At 37.0% G+C, this 27,476-nt stretch overlaps 1 protein-coding gene across 14 annotated transcripts in view; it reads left to right on the forward strand.

Annotated features, from left to right (window-relative positions):
* The window catches only part of FBXO34 (F-box protein 34), a 114,239-nt gene that overhangs the window by 31,848 nt on the left and 54,915 nt on the right, over window positions 1-27,476 (forward strand). For 10 of the 14 annotated variants that reach the window (XR_004899502.1, XR_004899501.1, XM_028505984.2 and 7 more), the window contains one exon: window positions 21,525-21,606. The exons of 3 other annotated variants lie outside the window; for them this stretch is intronic. The gene's annotated coding sequence lies outside the window, so the exon portion shown is untranslated. Of the gene's footprint in view, window positions 1-3,399; window positions 3,412-21,524; window positions 21,607-27,476 lie in introns of those variants that run through there. One more of the 14 variants, XM_036010265.1, reaches the window with a different exon arrangement.

The following is a 27,476-nucleotide window of genomic DNA, read 5'->3' on the forward strand; positions in this document are numbered from 1 at the left end:
AGAGTTTGGAGTAAGCAGTACCTGCTTACATAGGTAAAGGTTTAGTAAATATGAGCTGTTACTACTTTTTCTTCCACCTCATCACTCTATCCAGTCATTCTTGAATTCTTTTAGCTACTAGTAGTTCTTTCAGACATGCCGTGCCTTTTTATGTTTTAAAATGCTTATGCATCAGGTCTTCATGTCTTCACTTAATTCTCCTTTAATTCCCCAAATTCAGTCATGGTTCCATTTTTATGTTTCCTTAATACTCTGTAATTCTTCACAGTGCTTTGTAAACATTATTACTTTATAGTAACAGCTTTATTGAAATATAATTTCACATAACCACACAATTAACCCATGTAAAGGGTACATTTCAGTGATATTCACATAAGCGTCATGCAGCCATCACAAAATCAATTTTAGAACATTTGACTCAAGTCATGAGATTACCACTTGCTATCATGAAGATACCAAAGAGAATCCCTGTACTCATTAGCAGTCACTCTACTACATTCCCTACGTCCCTCCCAGCCACCGGCAACCACTAAATCTATTTTCTGTCTATAGATTTGCTTATTCTGGACATTTCATATAAATGGAATAATAAATTATGTGGCCTTTTGTGTCACTTTGCATAATGTTTTCAAGGTTCATTCATGTTGCAGCATGTATAAAACTTCATTCCTTTTTATGACTGGATAATCCATTGTATGTTTATACCACATTTGTTTATTCATTTATCAACTGATGGACATTTAGGTTGTTTCCATTTTTTGGCTTTTATGAATAATGCTGTTAAGAAAATGTGTTTACAAGTTTTTGTGTAGACACATTTTTATTTCTTGTGAGAACATACCTGGAAGTGGAATTGCTGGAATATATGATAACTATGTTTAACCTTTTGAGGAACTGCCAAACTGTTTTCTAAAGCTGCGCTGTACATTTTCCAACTCCAGTGTATGAGGGTTCTAATTTATCCATATCTTTGCAAACAGTTTTTTAAAAATTTTTATTTATTTATTTTTTAGAGAGTGGGAAAGGGAAGGAGAAAGAGAGGGAGAGAAATACAAATGTGTGGTTGCCTCTTGCGTGTCCCACTGGGGACCTGCCTGCAACCCAGGCATGTGTCCTGACTGGGAATCAAACCAGTGACCCTTTGGTTTGAAGGCTGGTGCTCAATCCATTGAGCCGCCTCAGCCAGGGCTGCATTGTAGTTTTGACTTGCACTTCTTTGATGGCTAATGATGTTGAGCATCTTTTCAAGTATATTGTCTTTGGGGAAATGTCTATTCAGATACTTTCCCCATTTTTTATTTGGGTTATTTGTCTTTGTATTATTAAGTTATTAGAATTTATTATATATTTCATGTACGATCCCATATCAGATGTATGAATTGAAGGTATTTTCTCTCATTCTGGGAGGTTACGGTGTTTTTACTTTATGGGTAAAATTAAAAATTTTTAATTTTGGTGGAGTCTAATGATCTCTTGTTTGAACTTCTGGTATCAATCTAAGAAAGCATTGCCTAATGCAAGTCGTGAAGTTTTATGCCTATGTTTCTTTTAAGAGTTTTATATTTTTACCTATCACATGCTATGTACCAGTAACTATGTTTGTCTTCCCTGTTAGACTGTTAGCACCATAGCTGGGCTGGGCTGGTGTTTGTCTTACTTACTTGTCTTTTGGGCCTAGTTTGAAGCTTGGAAAATGCTAAGTGTTCAATAAGTATTATTAGTAATTTTGGAGAGACATTTTAAGGAGCTATCAAAACATCACATCTGTGAAGGATTTAGAGAAGCTTTCTGCACAAATGAATATCTTTAACTCTTGAAATACCTTCTTTGTTTTTTTTTTAAGCTAGGAACTAAACTATTCTATTTTGTTCGGGTTGCCAGTAGTTGAATTAATACTGCAGATTAAGTTTAGGAGACTAAACAAGTGAGTTTATTATGATTGTCCTCCTTAGTTCACAAAACTTGTCTGTTTAGCTTTACAAAATTGGGCTTAGTAGATGAATATTTAAGGCATTTGCTTTTAGATTTGGAGAGTTTATTTAACATTCTGTTCTTTATCACTGCCTCTTAAAGAATGAATTAATGAGCAAATCCCATGTTTCTTTGTCATAAACAAAAATTTCATGCCACTTTCCAGGAATCTGGTATCACCCCCTGTATGTATTAGAAGAGCCTGTTTTCTGATTATTTCTGCCAGGAAAGGGGATTTTGTGGGGTTTTCCTACCATAGATTGTGTTACCCCCTCCTATAATACTAGCTTTGGAGTTAGGGTGGCATCTAAAATGAGGGCTTTGACATATAGTAAATTCATCTGTCATGACTTTCTTTCAAGAATAATGTAGACTTTATCACTATAAAACTATACACTTAATTTTTTTGAGGAGAAAGAATTTTTACTTTGGTAATGAGTGATTTTATTGATAAAGTACTTGACAAGGAGTCCTTTTTATTTGTTTTTTTCAGTGGATTGATAGTATGATTTTAATATGAGAAGTATCATAATCTAGTTCTTTAACTAAATGTAAGTACATTGCTAGATGTACTTCAGAAAGAATTGTAGCGTAGAATTCTCTGGATTAAGCTAAATCATGGAGGAATATAATACCTCAGTTAGCATTTTAAAAAATAATGAGTTTAAGATGGCTTCAGTAATGGATATTTATTAAAAATGTATATGCATTTGTATGTATTAAACAAATTCAGGATTTTACATCAGAAAATGAAGCAATCTGAACCTTTTAAGGATACACAAGGGAAATAATAGTATTTGGATTTATTGCTTAGTTACAGTGACATGTCTATTGCTCAAGTGTCAAAATTGCTTAATATGAGTTAATATATATCTCATTTCTAACAAAATGGGCTCTATGTCTATGTTTATGCTTGTGATTTTAGTTTTTACTATGGCAACTTCTCATTCTGTCATTAAAAACGAAAAAAAAAACCCCCAAAAACCCAAAACCCTGCTAGCATTGAGTGCTATACTTTCTGTGTTGAGAATACCAGGTTAAATGAAACAGCCAGCCCCTGTCTCATTAACACCATCACTTTCATTCTCATCCATAAAAATATCCTTCAGATAAATTTGGGTACTAATTAGACATAACATTAAGTCATTTTTTGTGAACAGAATTTTTCAGTGCATTCTTTTCTATTTGTTTTCCCATACCTACCTACCACTTAATTTTATTGTCAACTTGAGTAATGTGATTTTTTTTCTGTGATCTATAGCAGTCAGTTAATTGCAAAGCAAAAGCACCAAAACAGAATACCCCAAGCTCCAGCTTCCACAAATAACAGGAGATAGAGTTCCTGCACTTCAAAGTAGTGAGGGTGAGGTGTGGATTTGATTTAAATGAATCATTTATTAGTCTTTTGTGTTCTGTTTAATCTTTCCTTTTGACTTTTAAGTAGATTCCAAAATACATAAAATAGATTGAATTTTCTCATTTGTATTTTCTTATTTTGTTAATTTGTTTTTAAAATAATTGCCTCCCTCAGTATATAATTTAGAAAAGGTTTGCAACGTATTCTATATATTTTTATTATGTATGACCATATTCTTCCCTCTTCCCCCAAAGGGAAAAGATTACATAGTCTATTTTTTAGAGATGAAGAGGAAAATAGAAGCCATGATAGAAAAATTTGCTTTTGGCAGATTTTTGGAAGTGCCATTTTGACACGAGATGAACTTCGTGTGCTTTTTGCGGTGCTTGGTGCAGGTGGTAAACTTCTTGTCTCATTGTCACCTAATTGCCTGACAAGTGTAAAAGTATGGCTTCAATCGTAAATAATGATAAATGATATTGCCTAAAATACACTGTAAATAGCAAGTAATTTAGGGGGCCAACCCATCATCATTGTAATCATCTTTCTAGGTTTGGAGCTCTGTGTGAGACTGGTTGTTTTTTTTAAATATATTTTTTTAAATTTAAAAATCTGATTTTTATTTCATGATTTTTGGTGGAAATTATTATAAATGGTTTCTATTCTTAGAGCAAACTAGGGCAGTAGATGCTGAATCTACTAAAGAACTGCTCCAGAAGAGCTTAAAAACTCTTTGGGGTTCTATTAAAAATAGCCAGTCTTAGAAGACACACTCTTTCAGCATAATTTGAGAAATAGATTTCTCAAATTATGAACTAAAATACAAGTTCTAGTTAATGTATTAGAATTACAACTGAAAAGAATGTTTTTTTAAAATATTTTTTTAAAGATTTTATTTATTTAGTTTTAGAGAGGGAAGGGGGGAGAGAGAGAGAGAGAGGGAGAGGGAGAGAGAGGGAGGGAGGGAGAGAAACAGAGAAACATCAATGTGTGGTTGCTGGGGGTTATAGCCTGCAACCCAGGCATGTACCCTGGCTGGGAATCGAACCTGTGACACTTGGTTCGCAGCCCACGCTCAATCCACTGAGCTACGCCAGCCAGGGCTGAAAAGAATGTTTTAAAAATTAGTCTTAAAAGCAAGTTGTTGAAATTGTTTTATAAAAATTTTTACTAAATCAGTTCAATAGTGGGATTTCTCCCAAGACCTGAATTTTATCTCCCCATTTTTCACCTTGCTACTAGGTACTATATCTATGTATAAGGCTACATTGATATGATTATAAAGTCATATTTTATGTTTGTTAAAGCTCTTTTTCATTTCCTCTGTGATTTTTGCCTGAAAGCCAGTCAATAAAGTATTGACTAATGTAATTAAGACAATGCATTGGATAAAATACTGACATGCCACAAGGACAGATAAAATGCCGTGTTTTAAACCTGTGTGGTCTAGTAGTAGAGAGGTCAGTGTTTTAGCAAATAAACTTTACATTTCAGCTGAAAAGTCCTACTTTTAAATATGTATGCATGTATATAAACCATAGTTCTCTTTTCCTAACCATTTAAAAGGCAAATACAGTTTATACTATGCTTGAGAGTAAGCCATGAAATTGAATTATGTTATCACCATACTTTTTCAAACAATTGCTAAAGTTTTGGACTTTATGATGATTAGGGAACCTGGAGTCAGGTATGGGAGGATGATTTGCTTCCTGAGGAATAACAGCAGTCGAATACCCACAACAAACCAAGCATTTAGTCTTTGTGGTGCTACTTGTTGCCTCATTTAATTTCCACTTTTATTAAATGTTTGTGAGAAACTTGTTTTTCCTCTGGAGTTGCAGTGCCTATATTTAGTTTTCCACTATAGTTTCTACAAAGCATCCTTTTGAAAATTATGTGATGTTAGTTCTGATATCCAGTGCATATATTTTAAGTTTACAGATTATACAAGTAAATAATACACATCTTCGTACTTTAAAACAGGCCATATTTAGGTTTTAGTAAATGGAAACTTTCTTCACTAGTGCTTTTCAATTTACACAGTAAAATTTTTTATTGTGTTAAGGAGGAAGAGAATTTAGCATCTACATTAGGATCATTTTTTCCTATATCCTATTAGCTAATTCCAAGATTGTTTAATATTGTATCCACCCATTTCATTTGGCTGCAACCTTTGCTCTCATGAAAGTAAGGCCAATTGTTCTGAATTGCTGTGTGTATGTGCTTTGGCACAGCATGAAGGTGCCCTTAATAACATTGCCATTGTCTTTAAAGCAGCTTGCAGTTATGACTCCAAATAAAGGGTGTGACAGAGGGTGTGACAGATGATGGTTCTTTTTTTCCACTGCTAATGATTAACAAATTTGCTTTGTACTATGAGCCTTTGTGTTCTCTAGACTACCTACTGTATTTTATGTATATTGTTCCTAGTCAACCAATGTTTGCATATTTGTCACTAACTTTGACATGTCTACAGTTGACCCCTTTGGGTTGTTTTTCATGGAGGCAAACAAAACAGTATATGGCAAGAAGTTGAGTGGCTTTGCCTCTATTGGCATTTTTCCCCAATTGCATGCTCACATACTTCTATGCCTTAAATTATTTCGTATGACTTGTCCTTCAAATGTTTGTTTATTTCTGTCTGGTTTAGAAATTTAGGAATGGCCTTTGGTTTTAATTCTTTTCCTTTTTCAATGCACAGTAGTAATAATAGCTTTACTGCGTGATTTCTTTTTAAATAAGGAGTTTCTATAGAAAAAACTTGAAGGCCATTTGAATGACTCTGTTTTAGATTGCAGAGATTCTGTACTGACCATGAAGGAAGGATATTATTAGCACCATACTTTAGTCTATTATAAATAACTTTATCAAGTGATGTAGGAAGAGAAAGTAAATATTCATAATGCAAAAATCAGAAAATCTTTCTTACTGCTTTGTGAGATTATCTTTGAATCATGTATTCTTCATTAACCTCTTTAAGAAAATGAGACTGACAGTCACCTTCATGGTGATCATCCAGTCACCTCTGAAATGGAGGATCAGAGAAAAGCATTTTGCCTAGAATTACAAGAACATGGCTTGTAGTAGACTGACCCCAAAGCCAATACTTTTTGTTCTTAATGTATCATTTTCCACCTAAAGTGGCTTACTTCTAGTGTCAATTTGTACTTTGGGAGACCCACTGGATAGCATAAAATATTTAATGTAGTAAATAAATCAGCCCTGGCTGATGTGGCTCAGTGGATTGAGCACAGGACTGGGAACCAAAAGGCCACCCACCGGTTTGATCCTCAGTCAGGCCACATGCCTGGGTTGCAGGCCAGGTCCCCAGTTGGGGACATGCAAGAAGCAACTGATTGATGTATCTCTCACACATCAGTGTTTCTCTTCTCTTTCTCCCTCTCTTCCCCTCTTTCTAAAATGGTAAATAAATAAAATCTTTAAAATAAAAAAAAATTTAAATAAATAAATCAGAATTCGATGATATTTAAAGTATAAGGAGGGATCCCCCCCCAAAAAAAACCCTCTGAAATTATCTTCTGGAGGTCGGGCCCATTGTAGTACAGGCTTCTGCCACAATGTAAGTGTTCTAGGAACCCATCTGTATCAGAGTAACAGCTGGCATTGTTGTGAGAGGCTGCATTTGGCTTCAGTGAAAATGTTTTTTGAAGACTCTCAATGAGCTTGCCTATTTCATGATGGGTGATTTGTGAGCACACCTACCCACACCGTGCTAAGTGTTCAGCAGTTATTGATCAAAGGCATGACCCTTGTGCTTCGCCCTGCTATTCACCCGATTGCTTCCCTTGTGAAAAAATTACTTAAAGGGAAACATTTTGCCAATATAGAAGAGGTAAAACAGAAAACGGCAAAAGCCCTAAAAGGCATGAAAATTGACGAGTTCAAAACTGTTATCATCAGTGGAAAAAAATGACTTGATAGGTGTATTTCATCAAATGGATAGTACTTTGAAGGTGACTATAGTTTAAACGTGTAAGAATATACATACAATTTGTTATTCCAGGGTTTTGTTTGTTTGTTTTTTGAGCCCCCCTTCATATACTAAGGAACAAGAATAACTTGTTTTTAATTTGTCACAAAATTTATTCGTAATAATCTTACCTTTTAAGGTACTGTTGTAGTGCCTTAACATGGATTCTTAAATTAGATTTTTACATTAAGGTTCTTCCATAATTGGGTTATTATCTTCATTTTACGGATGATGAAATTTAGGTGGAAGCTCAAAGTGTTAAGTGCTATAAGTGAGGTTCAGGTTTTCAGAAGAAAACAGTGATTTACTGTAAATAGAACCCATTGAAACTTCAGATAAGCAGTATCAAGTCCTCCTTAGTTCCCTTATCTTTAAAATGAAGAGGTTGAAAAAAAAATGAAGAGGTTGAACCAAATGATCTCTAAATGTCTTTTTAAATGTTCCAAAGTGGTAATGCTTGAAAAGCTTCAGGGGTCCATGAATTAAAATGAGAGACTGTTAGATACTTCTTTTTACTAATCTCTAACTGAAATTTATCATTTTCTTCAAACCACAGCGAATCAGCAGTCCCTGTGACTTTTGTCTTTATTTGAAATCACAAATATTCTTATATCACATAGCAATTATTGCAGATATTTTTAAAATATCATTTGTATTGTACACAATTTGGAAATTATGACAGTTAATAGACTTGTCATTAGAGTGTGTTACTTTATATATTAAAGAAATGAGTGTTTAATACTGTAAAGTTTTAAAAAAATATTTTGATAACTATATTTTAATGTATTGGTTTACATTGTATGTGGGTATTTTTGCTTTAAAAATTCTGAGTCTGTCCCTGGCCAGGTAGTTCCGTTGGTTAGAGCATCATACCCATGTGCCAAGGTTGTGGGTTTGATCCCCAGTCAGGGCACATACAAGAGTCAACCAATGAATGCATAAATGAGTAGAACTACAAATTTCTCCCTCTCCCCCCTCAAATCAACAAATAAAAACAAGTATAAAAAAAAAGTCGGAGAGAGTCAGTAGTCTCCACATACTGCCAAAAGAGTTTATGGCACAAAAACGTTAACTACCTTTGAGCAGCATGTTCCCTGCAGTGACTGCAAAATGGCCCAGGTTGATTCTAGTTGTGAATGATAGAACTTTCTAGACAGTTTTGGGGGAGCTGTGTGTGGATTGAGGAGGAGTTGCCTCTGTATCTTTTCAGTGATGGAGTATGATAATGTGGCTTTCCATTAATACTGAGCAAGCTCAACAGAATCAAAATGGTGATGATAGAAATAAGTTTATGATCATCTCTGTTTTGCATATTCTTTCTCAAAGAATTAAGTTTCCAAGTTGTTTTGTTTGAGGAATATAGGAAAGACCTCTTATTTGAGGTTATCTACTATTGATTTTGTAAGCAGGAGTACTAGCTTGCCAAGAACAAAAGTTACCCACACAACACATACACTATACAAAAATACTTATTTCTGAAACAAAAGATCGGTTGGAAGGCTGTATAACTTTAAAAATATTATTGTATTTGCTGTTGAGTTTTTGTGTGTGTTTTGTTTCTTCACCTTTTTTCTTGCTTGGCCCTTAATATATAATTTATGTATTAATTGAATATGAGGGAGGAAATAGTAAATTCTTCATATTAGTAAGAAGTAGGAGTATACACAAAACTCAGTAGCTTAATTGGAACACAAAGATTTCTGGAGTTCTGTCCTGCCATGAGGCTGTTATTCCATTTGTAATGCATTTATCTTTGGGTAGGGTGGGATTTGCATTCCCAAAGTTACAATGAGTTTCCAGATCCTTATCGGTAAGTATTAGGAGTGACTGTTTTTAGTGGTGATAATGAGGCAGCTATTCCCAGGAGGAGACTTAGTCACTGGCAGATTTGTCAGAAGCCTGAAATAGTTTGTGAAAGCTTAGGATGGAAAAAGCAAGCTGTTTCAAAATCAAAACAAAACAAAACCAAAAAAACCCCCTCAGGCTGTGTTTTTGGGGGGAGGGTGAGATATGAGGATGGATGGAGGTGGCAAGAAACCAGATAAACTTCCCTGAAGTCTGCAAGCTACCCAGAAGACGGGAAAGATTAGTACTATTTACCTAAAGCACTCTAGTATGAACATGAAGTTTGAGTGTGGTAAATTTAAACTGGTTAACAGCCACTAATCTGGAAGTATGTTCTCTGTGTACATTGGCAAAATTTAATTTGAGAGAAAAAAAAAAGAAATTCTTCTGGTAGCAACTCATTTTTGTTGCCAGTTTGAGAAAAATTTATTTTATGGCGAGAGGATATTTGACTGGCATTAGTAGTGTGTGTGTGAGGAGTGTTCATTATCTGACAGGCTGCATTACCATGCTGAGGTTTACTAACTAATAACGAAGACCAGATAATCTTTTCCATGACTAGGCAGAATTAAGATGAGAAATGTAGATCATGCCTTCAGGTATGTATCCCATTTCAATTTTAAGTACAAAAGGAATCTTTTTTTAAGATTAGGGAGCCTGGCCTGTAACCCAGGCATGTGTTCTGACTGGGAATTGAACCTGTGACCCTTTGGTTTATAGGCTGGCACTCAATCCACTGAGCCATACCAGCTAGGACTATTCATTGAATTTTTTATGAGGTTAAATGGAAAGTCTTGTTGAGGTAAGCCATGTCTAAAGCTGTAGAGAATTTTTGTTAAGATTTTATTTGAGCCAGACTGACCATATGCCTGGTGGCAAGATCTCAACAGACTGAGAGTTTGCAGCATCAGGAGTTAAGGAATTATGCATTCTTTTGAGGGTGGTTACTTTGAAAAAGACATTTCAAAGGGGTGTCAAGCTAGGTGGTTTCCCTTCTGAGGGGTCTGGAAAGAGGAATTTCAAATATGCATTCACCTAGTTGCACAGAAACAATGGACAGGGCTTACTTAAGGCATAGCATCTTTACTAAAGAGGTTATATTCCTGGGGCATGACTACCCACCATGACCTGCCCAGTTAGTTCATGATCCTATTGCTCTGTGAGGTTGAACCCTCTTTTTGTCCACAGTCTCTGTACTGTTCTGGAAAAATGTGGGTTAGCAGAAGGAAATCCATTGTGAGATATGGAGTAATTTGTTCTAAACTACTGAGGTAACTCCTGGAGGGTAACTGCCTTTTCCTTAGCTAGGTCAGATTGGGTGTCATATAAGAACATTCCTAAATAATAGTTGGAGTTACAGATGATTTTGAATATCAGACAGTAGTAAGATGATTAGTAGTGACAATGAGGCAGTAATATATTTCTGTTTTAGAAAAATTGGAAAATACAAGTGTGAAAGGAAAAAATATATTGAGAAAGTTTGTAAACTGAAAAAGGAATCATGAACTAAAGCATGCTGAACTTTTTCTGTTTTGTATTTTTAATAAAAGTAGTTAATGTGCATAGTTTAAAGATTCAGTAGCTCTGTTAAGACTTGTTTTGAAAGGCAACAGTTCCCCCACTTAATCCCCCACTTGCAAACACTTCAATTTCTCATAGCTGATTCTTTTTGCATTTATCTTTGTTCTTGGAAGGGAGGAAAATTATTTTTCCTACCACCTTTCTAAATTCTCCAGCTTGGGCCCTGTGAATTGGACTGACAAGAGACAGATTAACAAGAGAATAGCATATAAATTTATTTAATGTAAGTTTTATGTGACAAAGCACTTTTTATGAGGAAATGAAGACCTGAAGAAGTGGTAAAAGATTGGGCATTTTTATGCTGGGTTTGAGGAAGAGTGAAAACATTATGGGGAGAGCCTGGATTCTTCTTGCCAGTGCTGTAAAGAATTACAGATCAATTGGGACAACTGTAATAGCATAATCAATAAAATATACTAAAAAAAAAAAGAAGGAAATACAGGTCAGCAAATCTATTAGTGTGCAAGCAGGGTTTATTGGTGTTATGTTCTCATGGAGGAGAATGGGCCTTGTCGAGATGGGGCAGGTGGAAGGCATAGGTTCAGGGTAAAGCATGGTATGAGTAGCCAAAGGCAGGGGTGGCAAGCGCACAGGGTGACCAGAGATACAAGAGCGCCAAGCCCCTCTGAGTCCTTTGTTCAGAGGATTTATATAGTTGGTAGGATGAGGGGTGAGGGGTTTACATATTGATTGACAGGTTAAGGTGGTGCTAGCTTTGGGGTGGGACATGAATACCCAAAGGTGTTAATAAGCTTCTTCCTTTGGGCACTGCAAGCCCCTTTTGGCCTTTCAGGCCTTGGGATAAAAGCACAGTTTCAAGTGCTTTCCTTCTGAGGTAGTGGAACTGATAGATAGAATTTTAAGGGCTTCCCTCCTTTCTGCTTTTATTTCCCCTCTGACATCTCATTCTGCTGTCACAAAAAGACATGTAAAATTGTGATAGGACAAAGGGGTATGGGCAAAGAGTAGCGAACTGGAGAAATTTAGCCAAGCCACTTAACTTCCTTTGGGCTTTTCTGTGTCCCTCCATCTTTAGAGATAAGGATGTTCCTTTCCTCCAGCTGTAGGTAGGGCACTTCTCACCTGAGGGTCTTAGTCTTAGGACCTGCTTAAGGGGAGAAGGGAGGGTCAGAGTGTCCTCCCTGCACGTACTGTTTCTCAAATTAGTTCAGCCTAAAAAATTAAATATGCCAAGGCATCATGTTTTAGGGTAGCAAGTTCAGAACGCTGTCATTCTTTTTTTTTTTTTAATATATTTTATTGATTATGCTATTACAGTTGTCCCATTTCCCCCCTTCTCTCCCCTCCACCCTCTACCCCCTCTCCCACCCACGTTCCCCCCCTTTAGTTCATGTCCATGTGTCATACTTATGAGTTCTTTAGCTCCTACATTTCCCATACTTTTCTTGCCCTCCCCCTATCTATTTTCATCCTACATTCTATGCTACTTATTCTCTATACCTTTTCCCCCTCTCTCCTCCTCCCCCCCCCCTCCCCGCTGCTAACCCTCCATGTGCCCTCCATTTCTGTGGTTCTGTTCCTGTTCTAGTTGTTTACTTAGTTTCTTTTGGTTTTGCTTTAGGTGTGGTTGTTAATAATTGTGTTTGCTGTCCTTTTACTATACATGTCTTTTCTTTATCTTCTCTTTTTAGATAAGTCCCTTTAGCATTTCATAAAATAAGGGCTTGGGATGATGAACTCCTTTAACTTGACCTTATCTGAAAAGCACTTTATCTGCCCTTCCATTCTAAATGAGAGCTTTGCTGGATAGAGAATCTGGGATGTAGGTCCTTGTCTTTCATGACTTAGAATAGTTCTTTCCAGCCCCTTCTTGCCTGTAAGGTCTCTTTGGAGAAATCAGCTGGACAGTCTGATGGGAACTCCTTTGTAGGTGACTGTCCCCTTATCTCTTGCTGCTTCTAGGATTCTCTCCTTCGTTTTTACCTTGGCTAATGTAATGATGATGTGCCTTGGTGTGTTTCTTCTTGGGTCCAACTTCTTTGGGGCTCTCTGAGCTTCTTGGATTTCTTGGAAGACTGTTCCCTTTGCCAGACTGGGGAAGTTCTCCTTTATTATTTGTTCAAATACATGCTCAATTTGTTGCTTTTCCCCTTCCCATTCTGGTACCCCTATAATTCGGATGTTGGAACGTTTAAAGGTGTCCTGGATGCTCTTAAGCTTTTCCTCGATTTTTTGAATTCTTATTTCATCATGCTTTCTTGCTTGGTTGATTCTGTCTTCCTTCTGGTCCACTGTATTGTTTTGAGACTCAGCTTCCTTCCTTTCACTATTGGCTCTCCTCCGTGGATCTTCCTGCATCTCTTTTATGGTAGCCTGCATCCTTTCATCTAATTTGCGCCCAAAATCAATCAATTCCGTGAGCTTTCTGATCACTAGTGTTTTGAACTGTGCATCTGAGAGATTGGCTATTCCTTGGTCGCTCAAAAGGATGAGTCCTGGGGGACTGATCTGTTCTGTTGGAAACATGTCTTTCCCTGTCTCTCCTTTTTTTTCCCCGGTCTGGTCGCTCTTGTTACGGTGGGGGGCAGAGCCTTAGGTGTTCACCGGGGCTGGGCACCCCAGTCACTAGATTGTGGCGTTATATGTGGGGGCAGGGGCAGGAGCGGGGCGGGAGGGAACAATGGCGGTAGTTCCCTTCTCCTGGGCTTAGACCCTTCTCTGGGATCCTGGGCTGTGAGCTCTGCCCTGCTCCACAATTGCTGCCTCACTGGGTCTGCCAGCTGCAGCTTGCGTACTCAGGGATCACCACTGCGTTCTTGCGCCCCGGATGGCTGTCGCGCCGATTTTGTGTCAAATTTTCCCCGACCTCCGCGAGCCGCCGACCCGCGCCAGCCCTGCACCTGCCCGGCTCATCTTCTCCTACCAGTCTGAATGAATGGGTCTACTTCAACTTCTTGGCTGTCTGACTTCCATTCAGATAAATCCTCTGTCAGTTCTGGGTGTTATTCTGTCTGTAAATTATTGTTGTAAATTATTGTTGTTCTAATCTTGGTTGTGCGAGGAGGTACGGTGCATCCACCTATTCCTCCATCTTGCCGGAAGTCTCAGAATGCTGTCATTCTTAACAGCACTCTTGTATTCTGATTTCTCAGCTTCAGGGATTATTTTTGGATTTCCTATTATGGCAGGCAAGGATTTAGGCTTTTCCCCACATCCCTAAGTACCCTTTTTGTTCTCCCATCCTAGTATAAGTATTCATAACTTTGCTTAGATAGGTATTCAGTGTTTACACAGATAAGACTGAAAGTCCTGTTCACAGTTAAACCACGTAGTAATTTGTGAACACTTTTATTTTTCTAGGCAACTTTTTTTTTTTTCCTAAAATTTATATCTTTCTTTGTTGTTGTTTAACTTCTCAATAATTTAGCAGGTCCTTGAATAACGTCCTTTTGTTCAATGTCATTTTGTTCAATGTCATTTGTTCAGCTTTGTTTTATTATAAAGTTGCTGAGGAGGAAAAAAATCAGTTCCCAGCAGGGCCACGGTCCTTGTGGAGTTTGCAGTCTCCCCTTGTCTGCACAGATTTTCTTCCTGGACTAATCTTTCCATGTTTCTATGCTATTGAGAATTTCATGTCTACTTTACATTTTAAATTATTAGGAAAACATGCTTATGCTCCTTCTCACTCTCATTTCAGTCTTTTTAAAAAGCATACTGTTCTTGCCTCATGTTTGTAGTATTAATGGTGTGTTTTCACCTAGGGGTTTCTTCTGCATGCATAGTCTCTATCAGGACCAGTTACATAATTTGCAGGCTGAGTACAGAGTGTGAGAATGTGGGGTTCCTGTTTCAACACTTTCTAAAAAGGATTTTTATTTGAAAGAGAGGGAGAGAAACATCGATGTGTGGCTGCCTCCCACATACCGCACCCCCCACCCCTGGACTGGGGACCTGGCCTGCAACCCAGGCATGTGCCCCAACTGGGAATCGAACCCGTGATCCAGCACTCAATCCACTGAGGATTGAGTTCACAGGCCAGCACTCAATCCACTGAGCCATATCAGCCAGTGCTCAACATTTTTTAAAGAATTCCAAGACACCAACAGCAGAGCATTAAACCTAGCATGGAGCTCTTCTAAGTACATGGTGCTACATGACTGCCCAGGTCAGCCTATGAAGCTAACCCTGCTTTCTCTTCCAACTTGCCTTATCTGTTTCCATCTCTGTCTTTTATGCTGAATGTGTCTAACAATTCTTGGCTGTTTGCTAATATTTAAGAGTGAGATCCTGACTTCTGGTCAAGATGGCAGCATAGGTAAACCCAGCTTGCCTCCTTGCACAACCACATCTAAATTACAACTAAAATACAAAACAGCCATCACTCAGAACCATCAGAAATCTGGTTGAATGGAAGTCTGACAACTATGACTTGTGCTGGCACATCAAAGCCAGTTGTTAAATTTTCGGGGACTTTGTGAGCCTCTTGCTGAATACAATAATTATTAAAGTTATGCAAACCTATATGTAAATGTTATATTAAAAATCAGGATGTGATTAATATAACTTAGCATTTTTTAGTTATCTTGAGATTATGTGCATCTACCTATATGGTGGTAATATATGTAATAATAGGCTACTGTGCATTTTTTCTCAACTCTGCATTCAGTGACATCATTTGGTAGCTTGAAAGCAGCCAAGGAAACAGTATTTATACCACAGGAGTCAGCAGATATTACACATAATATTGCCCTTATCTGTCCTTCCTCTCAACCCCCACCCTTAAGTAAAACATTTATTTACCACCACACCATGGATTGGGATCTAGTACTGTGTTAAACTGCCTTCACCTTACCTGGTGGTCTCTAGTCTAGAGACCTCCTTAAATTTAATCCTCCTTAAATTACCTTCAGCCTTTTGCAAGGGTGAGGAAAGGGCATTTGTCTGCCTGCCTGAGAGAGCGAGAGAGGGGATCTGGAAAATCCATTTCAGAAAGATCTTTTGTTAATCCTTCCCATTTTATCCCTGCTGAATCTTTTGGGGAGTGCTCCCTGATGCTTAACCTTAGGATTCAGTTTTCTTGGGTCTTTGAGTCCTTTACCTCTTGTCCATTTATTTTCCAGCTTTCAAAAATGTAGCTGTAATCTTCATTTTTCCGCATCTCTGTGGGTTTATATCTTTAAAAAAGTTTCTTGCTGTTTAAATACACCATCCTTACTCAGAAGTGTAGGATATAATTCTTGGGGGGAAAAAAGGTAAATAGCCTCAACAATTTTACGGGGTTCTAAATAGGCTTAGCCATTTCCCTCTTGGTTTGCAAGTCACATATAAGTACAGTCTGGAAAAAATTCCACTGATTCCAGAATATTTTTAATTTCCATAAAGGGAGAAGTAACTCGTTGTAATCAGGTGTTGAACCAGATGATCCATTGTAGTTTTTCATATGAGTGTGTGGGGGACATAAAGACAAGCATGAAACAATTTAAGGTTGCACAGTTTGGCCTTGAAGACAATTGGAACAATAGTATCTACTTGTTGTGGGTTCTGTAGCAATTCCAGTTGCCCATCAGTAGCTGGATCTGGTAACCTGTTCATCTAATCCTTTCTGAAGCAGGCTTCCTCAGCTAGTGAATCTTCTAATTTTGTGACTTTGTCTTCACTCTTAACCTCTTCTCAAATTAAGTGTGTACCTCCACCATTAGGTTTGATGTATTGGTTGGGTCGGTTAGACGCTCATTACGCTTCATTTCACAACAGGCCACCTCATAGTCCACTGAGTTCTCCTTGGAGTATTGATGGTTACTTTTGATTAAGGCCAGAGTAGAAAACTCATAGGATATACCAGGGTGGCAGCTTAAGTTGAAGAAATTGCCTGTCGTCTCTCAGAGGGGTGTGTGGGCACTTCCACACTTAAGAAACTCCCGATCCCTCTTTCTGAGGAATGTATATATAATGTATATTTTAAAAAAGATTTTTGTGCTTCAAGACAATGATTGCTATGGCTAAAAAGAATAGGTATCTGATCAAGTTCTGTTTGACACTGTACATGTGAAATAGGTTAGATAATCAGTTAAAGCTGCTTGTTTAAAGCTGTGAAGATGGTAATTATTTCTAAAGATCTAATGTGCAGAAATATTTAATTGCTAAATTAAACATTTCTGAAAAAAGGGAGGTTTTGGCAACTGCTCCTTGTTGCTCATCCTTCTAGTCTCTCCCTCCTTCGCTATCTTTTGTGTTACAAATAATGGTACCCTTCTCACCCCCTACCCCCCACTTCATAGAATGAAATCCAGGTCAGACTTTCTTGTAGGTGCTAATGGCTGTTTTTAATTTTTTTTATTTTTAAATTCTTTGTAATTTCTGATGAGCTCTTGCCTGGGAAGAATTGCTTCTCCATATCAGGATACGTGGATGGGGGTGGAGGGTGGAGAGTTAGGCCAGGTTTTTCCGTATTGCTATATGCTCAGGAGCAACGTTCTGTAGTCTGAAAGGATTTTTTCTGGATTTTAAACTTTTTTATATAAAATTCATATTAAAAATCTTTCAAAAGTACAACTATTAAATTATCTTGTATCACTTTATTTAACAAACCACCCTCTGTTAAAAAAACCTGCAATATTGAAACTGTCTTGGGATATCTAGATTCTGTGACAGTCATACTTGCTGTAATTTCTTCCTCAGAAGCTGACCTGCATTTACCTTTGCGTTGCTCCACAGTGTGCATTTGAAATGGGAAATCTGTAAATAAGGGGCCTCATTGGCACGGTTTGGGGAGAATTATGGTGGTGTTATGGTCGGTTTAAGAAAAGCTCACTCTGGCAGTTGACTGTCAAGGTGATATGCCTGCTTGATCAGCAACCTCAGAGGAGCTCCTTTTCTCAGCCCTGGATGGTAAACCAGTTAGCCCTAAGGTAGTGCATCACCAGGAGCTGCTGCCATGTCTCTCACATTTTTGAAACGCCCTAAGCTAGATGGTAGGGTGAATTTTTTGCCAAACTTACCAGCAGATTCTTTTTTCTGCCTCTTTTCACTTAAGGGACATTTTTATTAAAAAAAAAAAAAGTCTTAAGGTGAGAAAGTTAAAAAAATTTATGCACAGTCATAGTATTTATTAAAACTATTGTTAAAACTGTCTTACTGTTGAAATAGCAGATGGCAGTGATAAAATAAGAATGTGTGAACTGTGAAAAAGAAACCAATGCAGATTGAATCATAATTTAAAATATCACTAATAAGATTCACTAAAATGTTTTTTCCTTGGATTAACTATTAATACTGTGTTCTCTTTTCATTTACCTTTTGACAAAACCAAAGAATAAAAAAAATGAACACAGAGCAAATGACCACAAGTGGCTTTGAAATTTACTCATTCAGAGATTTTTAGGAAATGGACTTTGCAAAGTCAGAGAATCTTGAAATAAGACAGTAACTTATAAGAGTAAGGCTGAGTTGTCAAAAAATGGATTATAACTTTAAGTAATACCTGGTCCTCTTATAATACAAGGAATATCAAAAGTGTATTATCCACAGATACCTTAAAATTGCAAGGGCTTTAACATACATCCCCTTGTATCTGCTACCTTAAAAAAAATAGATGATTTTCTTTGTATCCCTTGCACCATTGCTCAAAGTAGGTATATGTGACCTTTTGCCAAGACAGCTTAGAACATTTCTAACAGGTCCCAATGCTTACTTAGCTCAGTGCCAGGCCCCATTAGGCATCCAGCAGTTGTTGAATGGAGAAATTAATCAATACTTGTTTCTACTGGTGCCTGTCATATCCATTCATTCTCTGTAAAGGTGCTCCAGGAATCAGTAAAAAAAAATAGTGACCCAACCATGCTGCTTCCCTTTTAAATATCCTTCAGTGGCCCTCAGCTACTTAAAAGTTTTGCCTCTCAGACTTTTTTCCTTCTAAAATTGCTTTTGATTTTATAAAATTAACATATATACTATAGTCAGAAATTCAAACAACGCTGAAAATAGATGTAAAAAAATAATACTCTCCTTTCCAAATATTTAGTTTGCTGGGCATATACTGTATTGACTAGTCTCTCCCATTTACTTTTTAATTTTAATGTAAATCACATACAATAATATTTACCTTTTAAAAGTATATAATATAGTCACAAAATTGTACAATCATAATCTGTAATTCTAGGGCATTTTTATTGCCCCCAAAACAAACTCTGTACCCACTACCAGTCACTCTACATCTCTCTGTTCCTGTCTTGTTCACCCTGGTTCCAGTCCCAGTCCCTGTGCTGTGTCTGGCTCTCCCCTTTCAACACTGGTCCTAGGCAACCACTAATCCACTTTCTGCCTCTATAGGTTTACCTATTCTGGATGTTTGCCTACAGTTGGAATCAGGACAATGTGTGATCTTTTGTGTCTAGATTTTTTTCAATTAGCATGATGTTTTCAAGGATCATCCATGTTGCATTGCATATCAGTATTTCATTTCTTTTTATGGCTAAATAACCCACTGTATGTATATACCATAATTTATTTATCCATTCATCCACTGATGGTCATCTGGATTGTTTTCACCTTCTGGCTACTTTAAATAGTACTGCTATAAACTTCTATGTACAAATATTTGAGTGCCTGTTTTCAGTTCTTTTGGGTGTATACCTAGGAGAACTGCTGGGTCATGTGTTAATGCTGTTAGATGTTTTTTGTTTTATATTTAATTTTGATATTTTATCTGGTAAACTTTTCTATTAGACCAAAGCATTTTTAAATTGATTAACTTGAAAGCCCCAGATAATATGTAGTTTGCAAATTATGACAGATTTTTGTTTCTTCCTTTTGACTATTTTAATCTTTTTGTGATGTGATGGCTGGTATCTTTATTTTATTTGTGGCTCTAATTTGGGAATGTTTTTAGTATTTTGCTATTGTGAATGCTATTTTCTATACATTTCTGGTAGATTTATTAGGGCAGTTTTTTTTCTACCTCTAGTTTACTAAGGATTTTTTAAAAAATCAAGAGTACATGCTGAATATTATTTGCTTTTTAAGAGTGTGAGATACACATCTTCCCATTAAATTGTTGATGTTTCAGGAGCTTGCATTCCTATTTGCCTTGTTTTTTTCCTGATTACCTCAGTGCATTTTTCTTCACATTCAGACTGTTGGTCACACATACACAAAATCTGGAAACCAATCTGAGAACATGTGTTTTGGAACATCTGTAGTGCCAAGTTCAGTGATGGTGTAAAGCTGTACATGTTAGAATATAGCCCCACATGTTTATTTACTTCAGTCTTCTTAGTCCCTTCATTTTATTCCTGTAAGCTAAACAGTTTAAATTTTTGCTATTCGTATTCAAGAAACACATTCCTTTTACATACTCTATAATTGGTTCTGCTCCTCCCACCTTATTCCTGATAAAAAAACAAAGCTTCAGTGAAGTAGCAAATTATCTGTTTGTTAGGGTGCTTATCACCATAGTAACAAGGAGCCAACTCATACTTGAAGTGGGGCATAGTGCTGATCTGTTGCTTTTCTAAAGGACCTAAGACAATTCAACTACCCTTTCATAGATGAGACAGCAGGCCTGAGCAAGGTGTATCTTAACATCCTCAGCATGTACAAGATGCAGCTGAGGTAATTTGCAGAGGAAATAAAATGCGCTGAGGTTCCGTCACATTTCAAAGACTCCAAAACATATCCAGATGTTCTTTATTTTCTGCTTGAGGGTAATCATGTAGCTTCCTATTAAGGCTCATTAACAGCTCCCTTTCCCCCAAATCCACATCGAAGACAACTGGTCTGGGGGAGTAGAGAATTCAATGAGGCAAAGGCAAAAAAGTGATTTTACATTTGGGTCAGATTGTATAAGTAGGGGCCACAGGTAATCTTTGGTTTAAACATATTTCAGTTACATTTTGAAGTGCTTTGTCTTAGATCTTACTTTGAGAAAAGATTGTTTGGGATTTACATTTTAGAGACTTTCCTTAACAGTTGTGGTTAAAGCTAAGATCTGGGGAGAGGATTGGTGGAGAGAAAAATAGACCAGAATTTGAGATTTTTTGCCTGAAATATTTTCCCTGATTTTAGGACAATGTCAAAAATAAAATTACATTTTCAGGTACCTATAAAATATAATTTTTAGTTTAGTAATAGAATTAAAGAGTTTAGGAAAATCAAAGTATAATTTGGGACTAGCCAAAAGCTAATATGTTTATTATCAGGAAAATAAGAGACTTTGAGATACAGTATAGAAAAATTCCCAATAATACAAACTCTGGGGGCATTTTGGTATTAATTAGAAATCAAAGACCTCATAAAACAATTGATGTAATTTTTATTCAACAAATATTGTGTCTAAAATATACTGTTTGGGCCCAGTATATATAGCTATGAACAAATCTAAGTCTTCCACTAGAGTCATGCACCAACTCAGGAAGATGCACCAACATGGGATGTCAGGAGGGAGGAAGGAAGTGCTGCAGAGAATGTAAAGAAAGGACAAAGGGAATAGGGAAAGCGAGGGAACAGGGCTCTTTTAAGTGGATGAGCAAGGAGTGCCTCTCTAAAAAGATGACATTTGAGTGGAAATGTAGAAGAAATTCAGAGTGACACAGGTAAATGTCAGGGGCAAGGTGAAGGAAACAGAATCAAGTGTAAAGGCTTTGAGGTGGGGTTGTGCTCTATTCATCTGAGGAAGAGAAAGAAACCAGTCTCACTAGGGCAGAATAAGGGAAGGGGAGAAAGAGGAGTAGAAAATGAGAAATAGTGAGGGCCATTTTAGGGGAAACCAGTGAAGGGTGTGGCAAATGAAGTGATGGGACGTCCCTTCTTTCTTTCTTACAGGGCTATTCTGGCTGCTGAATTTCAGAGTAGGTCCTGTGGGGAGCAAGATTTGAATTGAGAGACTGATAGGAGACTAATGCAGGTAAGAGATGATAGTTACTTAGAACAGGATGGTAGCAGTGATAGTGGTGTATAATAGCTGGATTCTGAATATATTTTGGTGACTCAGGGTTTTATGGTTTTAACAATTGGAAAAATAGGGTTGCTGTTTACTAAAATGGGGAAGATTTTGGAAGGGTAATGGTGAGGTGTGCACAAGGAATCAGGAGTTTGATTTTGGACATGTTGAATTGGAGATGCTCATTAGACATGGATATTCTGAAGTTGAGATTTTGAATAGTCACTGTTGTCAACCTTAAAAATAAAATAGCCAGTTACTTTACCAGCAAAATTGAGTTTATTTGGTAATGCAGAGAAATTGCAATTTGGGACACTCAAACTATGGCAGACCATACATAAGCCTGTAGAGAACAAAGAAGAGGAACATTGTAACAAAAAAGGAGAGAGTTGGGAGAGGCTGTTATAAACAAAATGTTTATTGAAGGAAACCAGTTCAAATGTGTTGGTTTCCCATTGGCTGAGCCATGGCAGTTTTTCATTGGCTGGGTCTGTTGTTGGGCAAGAAGAAAATCTTCCTTCTTCCTATTGGAGTCTGCAATGGGTGATGAGTGGTAGTGCATGAGAGCGTCCCTTCAGGACTTCCCAGTCCATTTTAAATAAGGTTTCTTTGATTCAGTTTCACAGTATACAAACCTGGAGTCCTGAAGAGAGGTTTTTTATTTTTTATTTTTGTACCTAAGTAGTTTGAAGAGAGGTTTTGGACTGACCGCTTTGCATAGCATGTAGATGGTGTTTAGAGCCATTAGATGGGCAGGTGGGGGACTTAAGATGCCATCTCCCGAACTATTTGAGGAACTCTAGGGCATCTGGCAAACTCACAGGATTTGCTGCAGGATATTTAAAATTTTCCAGGAAAACAGCATGGATGGTATGTATGCTTGTCATACATGTGTATGTGTTTTTAAGAAGTTTTGTGTGTACATGTGTTTTGTATGTTCCTGTGCATCTGGGATCAGCAGGGTGCAGTTTTGTATATGTACATAGTGTTTCTCGCAGAAGAAGTCACATAAGCAAATACAAAATTCACATTTTACTTAGATTATTCCCCAGTATTCTCAGTCAACCCCATATAGCAGAATTGATTGTGCTGGTAGAGAATCTGCCCAGAAAACTAGAGAACTGCTGCCTAGAGGCCCAGGAAAGGACTGATGGAGATTTGTGCAAAGTCTTTTTTTTAAAAAGCAGTTTATTTCTAAAATACATGCATTTTTGAATTCTTTCTCTAATATAGTATTCTTAAAACTTAAAAATATTTAAAAGCAATTCCACAGATTAACATTTGTTACAAGAATGAATGGGTAAGGAGGCTGCTTTCGATAAAATGAGTATCCTACCCTACTCTGAGATAAGATGGCTCTTAGAAAACTAGGGAGGTTTGAGTCATAATGGATAAGGTCAGACATCTTTAGGAAGAACAGTGTCTAGTAAATGAGTGCTAGAGATATTTTAGAGTAGTCAAGGGAATTAGTTCAAACTCAGAAGAGTATGAATACCTAGGAAGTTAGTTAAAGTTATATCAGCTGAAGAAAGTATGTAATAAAATGAACAGTAGGCCTTTAGGAGGAACTTTGAAACTTCAAACCATGTTTGTTCTGCCTTTAGAAGAGAGGACATGGGTGGAAGAGGCTCAATCTTCATTGTATTGAGTGAGCACTTTGGTTCTTGGGGAGGTGGGGTATAATGTTTTGGGTCAAAAACTATGTCAAGAGTCATTATAGCTTGGTTGAATTCTTCCTGAGATGACTCTTCTTTCTTTGCTTTTTTTCTGGTATAAACCAAACTTTCTGGTTGAATAGTTTTAATACCAGAAGAGGGGGTAATATGAATGGAAAATTCAGGAATTCTAATTTCTGAAATTGGGATTTCGGTCTCTATTATGATTTAAATAGGCACACTGATTTATAGTATGAACTAACTTTGGGAGCCTCATTAACTTGGAGTACAGTGAAAAGTGGGTTTCTGGTTCTGTATTAGTATATGAAGTCGTGACTACATGGATATCTTATGATTTCTTCATGGTTCTCAAGATTTATAATTCTAGCTATAAGGAGGTCCTATTCAGGAAACCAAACTTTTTTTTTTAAGGCATTTTGGGATATATAGTAAGTCCTTTCTTAAGTCTAAAAAAAATTTCACAGTAATTTGACTTTTCTTCTGATAAAAATATTCCTAATATTTAAGATTTCCATTTCCTCTATTCCTAGTTCCAAGCTAGGAAAAATGTTAATTTCGGTGTTGTTTTTTATTCTCTTTTTTTTCTTACTTATGGCTAGCTTTTGTTTTCATGTTAAGTTCAATCAAAGATAACTTTTTTCCTGTTTGACTTGCCTGTTTTTTGTTCCTCTACTGATGTTTTTCCCTTCCTTCCCCCATCTTTCCGAATGAGAGCCTGTGATAGGCATTTACCTTTAGTTTTGATCTGTGTGTTTCCTGTAACCATGCAGGAAATTTAGAGCTGAATGGCATCAGATGGGCAAGACATCACTTTTCTGTATCCATCCAAATTTAGTTTTTTTAAATAATTATTTTATTGTTCAATTACAGTTGTCTGCATTTTTCTCCCACCACTCTCCCCCCCCCACCAGCCAAACCCACTTCCCTCCCTTGCTTCCACCCTCCCCGTTGGTTTTGTCCATGTGTCCTTTATAGCAGTTCCTGAAAACCCTTCCCCTCATTATTCCCTCCCATCTCCCCTCCAAATTTAGTTTCAGTATTGAAAACTTAGGAAATACTGTATACTTATGCTAACAGTGAGGTGAGCTCAAGGATAATCTGCCAATTTAAAACCCGATTTCTGGGTGTTCCTTCTTTCCCTATATTGTCTCATCCTGTCTTAAGTTGTTGTGGGGGTCTACATAAGTGCAAATCAGTTCCTGCAGTAGGATATACTGCAAAATGTTTTCATAGGGAGAACTTGGTGTGTCTATTTATTTAAATCTTTTATAACTTAAAATATATTGTGTTTTGAATTTTTTAATGTGTCAGAAAATGTCAGTTTGAAGCAATGGCTACATCACTACGGTGATCTTGAGCAAATTTCAGGTTCTGAGCTTTTATCCACTTTTTGGCACAATGGTTGCAGACTGTTAGGTACAAAAATATTGAGGGACATGAGATTTGTGGTGACATGGGCACCACAAGGAGATAGGTATGCAGAGACTGGGGAGAAAGAAGGAGCAGCTGGTACAAAGGCCCAAGATGCAAATGAGCTTAGGAACAGAAAGAGAGCCAAAAGAGATGTTTGTGAAAGTACTTTGTAGATACAAAACATTCCTGTACAGCTCAGGAGCTATTAGGCTTAGGGAAGATGTATGTGTGTGTGTTTTCTTTTTCCATTGAGCTATGGTTTGTTACTACAGGGCCACCTTGCTTGGGGTCAGGCTCCTGCCTTGAGGATGGAAAGGAAGAGTGGGACCCATGACTCACAAATTCCAGCAGTTTGTACATTATAACAACTGTTAACTTTATTTGTACTAACAGTCTTTTTCTATAAGATGGGCAGTAAGAAACAGAGGAATAGAATTATAAATAGAAATGTTGGGTGAGGGAGTTTTGTATTATTTCTGACTCTTACAGTGTTTGGCTTTGTTGTTTGGTACATATAGTTTTGCCATCTTTAAATCTGTCACTAAAATCTGATCTTGGGTATTAAGTTCTCATTTGTGGTTTAGTTAATAACTGAAGTACCTAAGGGTTCTGGGTGTGAACTCTGCATACTATATACGTAGTTGAGGACTAGGGAAGTTAGAATTTTCTGTTAAAGTAATTAACAAAGTACTGTGGCTTCAAAGTAACATTTATATTTATTTATATTTATATTTATATGAATATGAATAACCAAAACTTGATAATAGGACATAGTTTCTTTTTATAAACCTTAAAGATGAAGTATTTTTAAACTTCTTGGTATGCTCCTCCTTCCTAGTTAGGGTGTGTAGGAGTCTGTTTATCAGAAATTTGGGTAGTGCCGATTTTTTTTTTAATCTTTGTAAACATGACCCTAGACAGCTGTGTTTAATATAGTAAAGAATCATGGGGAGACTTTATAATGTTTCTGTTTGGGACTTAGTGTCTATATTTTAGTATTTAGAGAATATGGTCTGGGGCTTGCATAACTCATAACTGAATGGCTGCATATGTAGACTCTTCTGTCCTGGAGGTTACTATGTAGATGAACCTTGTTTTGACCTTAGTTAAAATGACAGTTTTAAGTTGAAGAACTTTGTTAGGAAAAAAGGAAAATGTTTGGACATGGCTGGTGAGTAGGATTTTCTTTAAAATATGATATTGTTTAGGAATGATTTAACTAACTAGAGTGTTGGAAAAATGCTGTTACTCAAGTCAAACTACTTACTGCCTCGCAGAAGAGTAAACAAGATTCAAGGTGACCACGGCCTGGAGCGTGTCCTCTGTGCTTTCACCTCCTCTACCTCCCACTTCTGAGAGAGCACAGTGCTGAACCAGGGAAGAGATGGGTGGGTGGAGTTGCTTAATTGCATCAACTTCTGGGCTACCCAAGTATCGCTTAGTCAGACACTTCAAGTGTCTGACTAATAACAAGAATTTTTAAAACATGCAGAACCTGACTATTTGGTCAGGGGCACTGACCTCTTTTCCTTTAGTTGTCAAATTAAAAAACAATAGCAGCCAACACAGCAATAGGCATCCAATGTGAATGAATCAAAATACCTATTTTTTTTGTCAGATTGGCAAAAAGTATAATTTTTGGTTGCCATAGAATTTTAGTAATTAGTTTATGTGTGCCATGAGATGATAAAGTTTGAAAATCTCTTGGCTAGGTTAACAACCTTTGATGACTGAGGTATTGATTTTTGAGGCTCTGTAGAGAAATGAGGAGGTCCTGTGGTAGAACAGACTTCCTTGTGGGTGGTATGGTGGGATTTGGGGAACTGAGTTTAGGCAGTGTCTTCAGAGGGCTCCAGGTTGCCTTGTCAAACTGGGGTTCCCACCCAGCAAATTAAGTAAGATTCATTAGAGACTCTGTGACAATGAAGGGCAGGTGTTTTTCAGTCAGAGGAGTTTCTTATCATTTCCTCCTTTATTTGGAAGCTAGGTATCTCCTGATGAAGATACAGGAGACTAGGATGCTATTGTAGGATAGTTTCTGGCATTTACTTTTCACTGAGCTTTCCTTATGTGTGAAGTGTTTTGTGCTCGATCTTGTGGGAGAACCTGTAAAATAGCAGACAGGGACCCCTGCCTTCAGGAATTGATAGTATGTAATGCTTTCCTTTTGTTTTTTTGTTCATCTTGGGTCTACATATGTTCAGGTATTTCAGGGTCTTCAACCATTTCCAGGGCAAAGAGAAATATTTCTACTAAAATGAACTTGAAGTGACTTAGGTTTACAGCTTATTTTTCCTTCAAGAATGGAGAACCACTGGGATTTGAGGGTTTAGAAAATATAGTCATAAATATACTGTACATGTAATTAGGTACCTCTGTACACCTGATTTGACAACTTTTAGGCAAATCATTTGACTCTTCTGACACTAATCATTCGTTATGTAAATGTGCATACACACATACACACTGCTGATTTAAAATACTTTAAAGCATGTTTAAAAAAAGGACCCAGCACTTGGTGTTCTACGGTGAACTGCAACTTGTATATCTGATCATTAAATTAAAATATTCATTAAATTATGTCATTAAATATGTGTTTGTGTTCACAAATGTAATATATTAAAAGGATCAAAAACCATATGTGTAATTAAAAAATGGATTGATTGTTCTTGACTATTGTGGCTTTGTTCTTTTTTATTTGACTGCCTGTGAGTTTGTCTCCCTTTCATTTCTTTTTATCTTTCT

Source organism: Phyllostomus discolor, chromosome 1 (assembly GCF_004126475.2).
Source record: "Phyllostomus discolor isolate MPI-MPIP mPhyDis1 chromosome 1, mPhyDis1.pri.v3, whole genome shotgun sequence".
NCBI classification, from domain to species: Eukaryota; Metazoa; Chordata; class Mammalia; order Chiroptera; family Phyllostomidae; genus Phyllostomus; species Phyllostomus discolor.